At 36.6% G+C, this 7343-nt stretch overlaps 1 pseudogene; it reads right to left on the reverse strand.

Annotated features, from left to right (window-relative positions):
• Positions 1-550: 550 nt before the first annotated feature.
• Positions 551-1459, reverse strand: LOC123249801 (annotated as a pseudogene).
• Between the last annotated feature and the right edge of the window lie 5884 nt (positions 1460-7343).

Raw genomic sequence — 7343 nt, forward strand, 5'->3', positions numbered from 1 at the left:
ATATTAGGGAAAAGGTAAATCAGGGAAAGCTATAGAAAAGTAGACCTTAGAGACTGACAGCTAGAATCTTAAAATAAGATTTAGATGTGAAAAAAATATCTTCTATCATCACCATTAGCTCTGTGCTCTTCCAGTGTAGACTTTAGCCCTCAGGTTAGGATTAGATTGGAATTATGTGTTGGGAGATCCCAAGTGAAAAAATTTCCTCTACTGATGCAAATAGGTAGAACCTTCTATGTAACTTTACAGTTTTAGCAAGTTAGTTTCTCAGCAGTAGTACCAACCTAAAAAAGAAACATAGTCTATTAAATCATACAGAACTGGATATTAACTTAGAAAATCATATATTAAAATCAAAAAATGTGTTTTAAACAAAAAGTCCTGATAATAACACTACATATAATAAAAGAAAAAATTGTCTTTTCATAATTTGAAATATTGTACTGCAAAGTGTTTCTTGTTGTTCACTTAAGTAGTGTAATAAAAATAATCTTTTTTTTAAAGGAACTTTTCTGAGCACCAACATTCCAAGAAAAGACATTTCTTAACTTCAGAGTTCATCTTTGGCCTTTTTTCTATGGCAGTTACAGGGAAAGAGGTCATCTTCAGACTGAGATTCCCCTTTCTCCATGCCATCTTGAACTTTGGTTTCAGTCACTAGCATATTCCTGGAAAAGCTTGAAGTAATAACAAAATATGTTATCACCCATGAGGTTGTCCCTTGCAAATTCCTGCCCTTCCTTGGCTATTGCTTTTGCCTCTTCATCATGGTCTTTAGCTCACTGAAGTTTTTCCAAAAGATCACTCAGGTTGCTTTTTACTGGGATGTAATGTTTCCAGGGCTGTAGCTCATTGTAAAAATGTTTATAATAAATAGACTCTTGCTTTAGTACAACACTGTTACCAACAAGTAAATAAGGCAGCCAGTATGCTACAACTGTACCATGGCTATTAATCTGATAATTATGCTTAAAGAAATCAAAAAATGTAATGTGCTTCACAATGGGACCGTATAAACTTTAATCATGTTTAAAAAATAAAAAAGTTGGTTCTATCTAATTTACATTTCTTTTGTTAAATATTTCCTAACAAATTTTAATGTAGTTCTAGTCATACCTGGATGGGCTTGCTTGACCCATGTCTGATATCTTCATGCATAGAGAGTTACATTGGCCAAGAGTACATGAGTCCATCAGAAGTGGCACCTGAACTCACGTATTCCTGGCTCCAAGATAAATTTTCTTTCTATGTAGTGACAATTGTTCTCACAAACACTTCTGTAAGTAATAATGGAGTGTTCCAGGTGGACTTGCTGAGTCATTTTCAGGGCTGCTTATTCTCCTTCGGTGTCTAGCTCTCCCCCAACTCTCACCTGCATGAGCAGCAGCCAGATATCAGCCAAACCATCACAGCCAGCAGGCTGAACCAGGTTGAGGAAACCAACATATTTCCAAGTCATCAGTGGGTTAGGGGAATGTCTACCCAACCATGGGAAGCCTTCTCCAGGTGGAATGGGCAGTTTAGGATGATTTGTCCCAACATCCATGGAATTGTCTGAATGAAGTGCTTTGGAGTACTTAGAGTTTGATGAGACATCAGAGATGCCACCGTCATCTACTGCATTCTGGGCCAATGCCAGTCATCCTGACTTTTGTTTTGCCACTGGACTTCAATGACTTTGAAATGACTTTATGCAACTATACCTCACTTAAATCCATTTCATGCTAAGATCAAGATGTTACCACAAGATATCATTGGCCCACTTCAAAAATGAAGGACAGACAACAATAATAATGTTTTTATTATACAATAATATTAATATGTATACTTAATTTTAAGGTTTATGCAGTGGTTCCCAAACTTTTTTGGCCTACCCCCTTTCCAGAAAAAAATATTAATTAGACCCCTGGAAATTAAATTTTTTAAAATTTTAATAGCAATAAATAGGAAAGATAAATGCACCTATGGCCATCACCATACTCCTGGATCGCTGCAGCACCCACCAGGGGGCGGTAGCGCCCACTTTGGGAATCACTGGTTTATAGAGTGTTTTCCTCTCAGTAAGAAGGAAGGACATGGATAAAGGACTTTATTCTGGACCTCACCTCTTTTTTTTTTTACCTAGGTGGCCTTGGAGAAGTCACTTAACTGTTCTCAGTTTTATGTTCCTCATGTACAAAATGAAGTGGAGGCAGGGACTAGAAATCCTCTGAAGACCTAGTATTCTAGGAACTTCATAACGGTAGGTTTCCCCACTGCACAAAACAATTTTACGGATGGCTGATTCTTTATGCCTCTTTCACTTGAGCCCTTCTTGCTGTTTTCTGAAGTAGAATAACGGAATCACTGAAGGTTTGATCAGAAAGAGCCTGTGTACATTATCCAATCCAACACTCTTGATTTTATGGGTGAGCAGATTGCCATTCAGAGAGCAGAAGTCATTGACCCAAAGTTTCATAGCTAGTTTGTGTCAAATCTGGGATTAAAGCACTGATCTCTTGGTTTCTATTCTCAGGATGATTGGATCACAGTACCATTAGCTCCAAAAATGTCAACTATTTCAACTATCCCATTATACAGAAGAGAAAATGGAGGCCTGTGTTGGCTAAGTGCCATGTCCAAGATCACTCAAGTCATTTACTGCTTATGTTTCCATTGTTCAATAAGGTCTGACTCTCTATGACTCCATTTAGTTTTTCTTGGCAAAAGATACTGGAGTAGTTTGCCCTTTATTCCTCCAGTTCATTTGACAGATCAGGAAACTGAGGCAAGCAGGGTGAAGTGACTTTCCTAGGGTCATATAGCTAATAAGTATCTGAGATGGAATTTGAACTCAGTCTTCCTGATTCTAGGCTGATCCACTATGCTACAAAGTCTAATCTTGTTTCCCCAAAGAAAAACAGAAAACTGATATGTAGGTCTGGCTTTGTGACCAGGGAAGGAATGACTTTGTGTGTGTGTGTGTGTGTGTGTGGTACTGACTAGTCAGAAATGATAAACAGATTGGGATGGTCAGAAATACATCCCAGGAACAACTTATGGATTTTCCCTTATAATTCAATGTAAATCACCAAGATATTTCAAAATAAGTATGAAATAAGCTTATGGAAATCATATTTATTATTCTGAAAAGTTAGAGATAATGGGAAAGAAACCATGGCATACTACCCCCACCCAAAACCGAAGAAACAAAGACTGGGCCACATGCTTGACCAAAACCTTATTAGGTTGCATTGGGGTTCAGGCTAGCCACAATGTAGGGTTCTTTGCCCCATGATTGCTCTCCCAACATATCTTTTCTTATGTAAGACTCAGTCCTGGAGAATTTTGCTCAGGTTCAAATCCCACCTGTTGCTCCTCCCCTCCCCTTCTCTCTATGTCACTGTGAGCAGTCTAATTGCTTTCCCTGGTTTAATTTTTCCATAAGTGTAAAAAAGGAAGCAATTGGACTAGATAACCCTTGAGCTCCTTTCCAGCACCTATGCCCATGATTTTACAGTCTGCCATGAAGTACAATATCTACTCCTCTTGGTTATACAGGTGATAGGAAGCAGCACAGACCTTCCCACAAAGAAAGGGTACATTCTGGTCTCAGTGCAGCAGCAATTTTCCAAGAGACTAGAAAGAATCAGTGCCAGGAGTCAGGAGAATATAAACAGGCTAATGGGTAATTAATTGTTTAGGAGTGGAACTATATGGTGCCCAAACAAAACTAATGTAGCCACAATTAGAGGGAAAGCAAGAATCTGGAGGTGTGGATTTTTAGCAGCAAATTTCTCTGATAAAGACCTCATTTATCATATATAAATATATAATATAGACATATATATGTAACCAAGTTAAGTTTATAAAAAATAAGAGTCATTACCCAGTTGATAAATGTTCAAAATATATGAAAAGGCAGGCTCCAGAAGAAGAAATCAAAGCTACTAATAGTCACTTGAAAAAAAGTATTTTAAACCACTACTGATGACAAAAATGTGAAATAAAACAACTCTAAAGTGTTTTACCTCACATCTAGCAGTTTACCTAACATGACAGAAAAGGAAAATGATGAATGCTAGATACGGGTGTGGAAACATTGGGACTCTAATGTACCATTGGTAGAGCTCTGAACTAGTCCCACCATTTTGAAGGACAATTTCGAACAATACCCAAAGAGCTATAAAACTGTATATTTTTTGACCCAACAAAATATCAAAGAAAAGGGAAATGGAATTTTTTGTATAAAAATATTTATAGCAACTCTTTTTTGTGATAGCAAATCATGGGGATGGAATTGCCAAGCATATCCATTCTAGGAAACCCCATTTGAATCCTTTTTTGAAATTAGAAATTATGGGGATGTCCATCAATTACAGAATGGCTGAAAAATTTATGATAGACTATTATTGTATTATAAGAAATGAAGAGCAAGATGGTTTCAAAAAAATAAAAGCCTTCAAAGATTTATGTGAACACATGCAAAGTACAGTGAAACCAGGAGAATATTATACTCGGTAACAACATTATTAGGATAATCACCTGTTGATCAAGACTTAGCCACTCTAATCACAATGAACCAACACAATTTCAAAGGAAACATGAGGAAAAATGCTATTCTCTTTCAGAGAGAAAACTGATAAAATCTGAATGTAGCTTGAAGCAGACATTTTTTAAACATTGTTTTCTTGGGGTTTTTTTGTCAGTGTTTTCTTTTGCAACATGGCTAATAAGGAAATATGATTTGCATGACTTTACATGTCTAACTGATATCAAATTGCTTGTCTACTTAAGGAGGGGCCAAAGGGGAGGCAAAGAATTTGGAACCAAATTTTAAAATATTGTTAATTTCTTGCATGGATTTGGAAAATATTTAATGAAATAAATAAAAAATGCATATATTTTTAAAACTCTTCAGGAGTTAGTTTGATGGTCATTGGTGGGTACAACCAATATTTCTTATTGGTTGTCTCTTCTTTGTCTCACTTGCATTTCAGAATAGCATGTATTGTGATCCCTAAATTTTGATCCTCATTTGGCAATCTGGCTCTTTCTGATCATGTAAGACCCAGAAGTCATGTTCTGGCCTATAAGTGGCCTAGAAATTCTTCTGGGAGAGGTATCCCAAAAGAGCTCAGCATGGTTCAGGGGAAGGATCACTGAGTCTTGGTTTCTTCACTTGAGAAATAAAGAATAGGTATAGATCACCTTCAAGGTTCTTTCTATTTCTAGACCAATGATGCTCTGAAATGTGTTCCTTACCTGAGAATTCTGTGAAACATATGAGGTGGAAAAAGAAAACATCCAGGATTATTAGACTAAATTTTGAGATCAATACAAATACCTCCAATGATAGAATGGGCCAATTTATTTTCATTGGTTTATATGCTGAGATATCAGTATGTGAATCTCATGGCAAATGATCCAGCAGGATGGAAACAATGTCCAATATATTTGCTTCCAACCACGAATGCTAACAAGCCTAAATTTTTTTTAAATGAGAAAACCTCTAAAGCTATGTATTCCTCTCTGGAGAAACATCATTGCTCACTACTGCAATGGATTGCCAGCTGGCCTGACTTATGCTACTATAAAAGCAAAAGCCTTTAAAAATGATGAGAAACAATAGAGGTGGCCACAGTGCCAGCTGCTGAAATCCCCCCTCTCTCAGCAGTCAGGCTACAAACAAATGGTCAAAGGGAGCCACCTGGTAGCGTTATGGGCCTTAAAAGAGAAAATGCCCTTAAATAAAAATAAGTCTCAGGAAAAATAAAAGACCTGGACAACCTGAAGGTAGTTTTAGGCTGTAATGGCTCAAGAGAGCTGGTCATATTGCTCTCCTGGGCAAGCCTCACTCCTAGAGTCTATTTTCCCTTCACAGCTGTTATCACTGAAACTTGACAGGAAGGAGAATGAGCCCTGCTTTTTCTCTTGAACCCTCTCCAAATAAAAGCCCAAACCACTTTTATTGAACCCTCCCAAAAAACCCCAAACCTTCTTGTTAATTTGGAGGCACTCAAGTACCTCTTTCTTACAGCACTGAATTTGATATGTGACATAATAGAATATATAGAAAGTAGAATACATTGCTAATGAACATAAAAATTATTATTCCATATATTTGAATTCTTATGTGGAATAACTTGGTTGTATTTTCAGTATGTGATGCAATAAAATATTTGTCTCAATGACTTCAACTTCATCCCCTTAGGGAAAGGTGAGGGAGGTGATTTCCTGATATCTTTCTTCTAATGATGCATCAAATTATAAAGAAATTTGATCAACACACTAAAGGAGAAAGACTCCAGACAAAGGATATGACCCTTAGTTACCTGTGATGCCTGGGTTCTGGAAGGAAGGTAGCATGAAAATATTTACATATTAAGATGATGCCCCGAGTATCTCTTTCCTGGATTGCCAATATTTTCTTCCAAAGATTCTCTCTAAGAGTAAAATGGGTGGTGGAAGTGGTGAGGTGTTACTATTGAAGTGATACCTTCAATCCCATAGCTGCAGGTATATTGTGATCTCATCTTATTGCCTAATTAGTCTGTCCTTCTTCTGTGACCTTCCAGAAGCAATTGAATTCAGTAAACTTATCTTCATTCCCAGGTACAAATTTCATGTGTATCAGACCAGAGGAGATCAAGTCCATATGACTTATTCTAAGAGGTACTCCAGGACTTATATTGGATCTTTTACAGATGCTGCTATTCCTCCTTCCTTGGATGGACTTATTTATAGTTTCTCTGAGCTTCAGCTAGGGCTGGATGTGGAATCAGAAAGATGTGAGCTCTAAACCAGCCTGAGACACTTCCTAGTGGTGTGACCCTTAGCCACTTACCTTGCTTCTCTTTTTTGTTTCAGTTTCCTTAACTTTAAAATGAGGACGATAACAACATCTATCTCCTGGGGTTGTGAGAATCAAATGAGATAATATTTGTAAACAGTGCTTAGAATAGTGCCAGACACAGTGCTATATAAATATTAACTCTTACTACTCTTACTACTACTACTACTACTACTACTACTACTACTACTACTACTACTACTACTACTACTACTACTACTACTACTACTACTACTACCACCACCACTAATTTTTTTTCCTGTTTGGAACATTCATTCATTTGTTCAACATTAATTAGCACCTTTCATTATATTGATTGGGTTTGAATAATTATTTCTTTCAGTAAGTTCATCTATTATTTGATTTGTATTTAATTAATAGGATAGGTTATTAAAACCTGTAAAGGAAAAATCTTATTAATAGTTATATTTCAATACTCTGTGAAAATCTCAATTATTTTAATAAAGTATAATACTATACATAGTGAAGAAGCATGGCCTGGAGGATTAAA

This window comes from Gracilinanus agilis, chromosome 5 (assembly GCF_016433145.1).
Source record: "Gracilinanus agilis isolate LMUSP501 chromosome 5, AgileGrace, whole genome shotgun sequence".
NCBI classification, from domain to species: Eukaryota; Metazoa; Chordata; class Mammalia; order Didelphimorphia; family Didelphidae; genus Gracilinanus; species Gracilinanus agilis.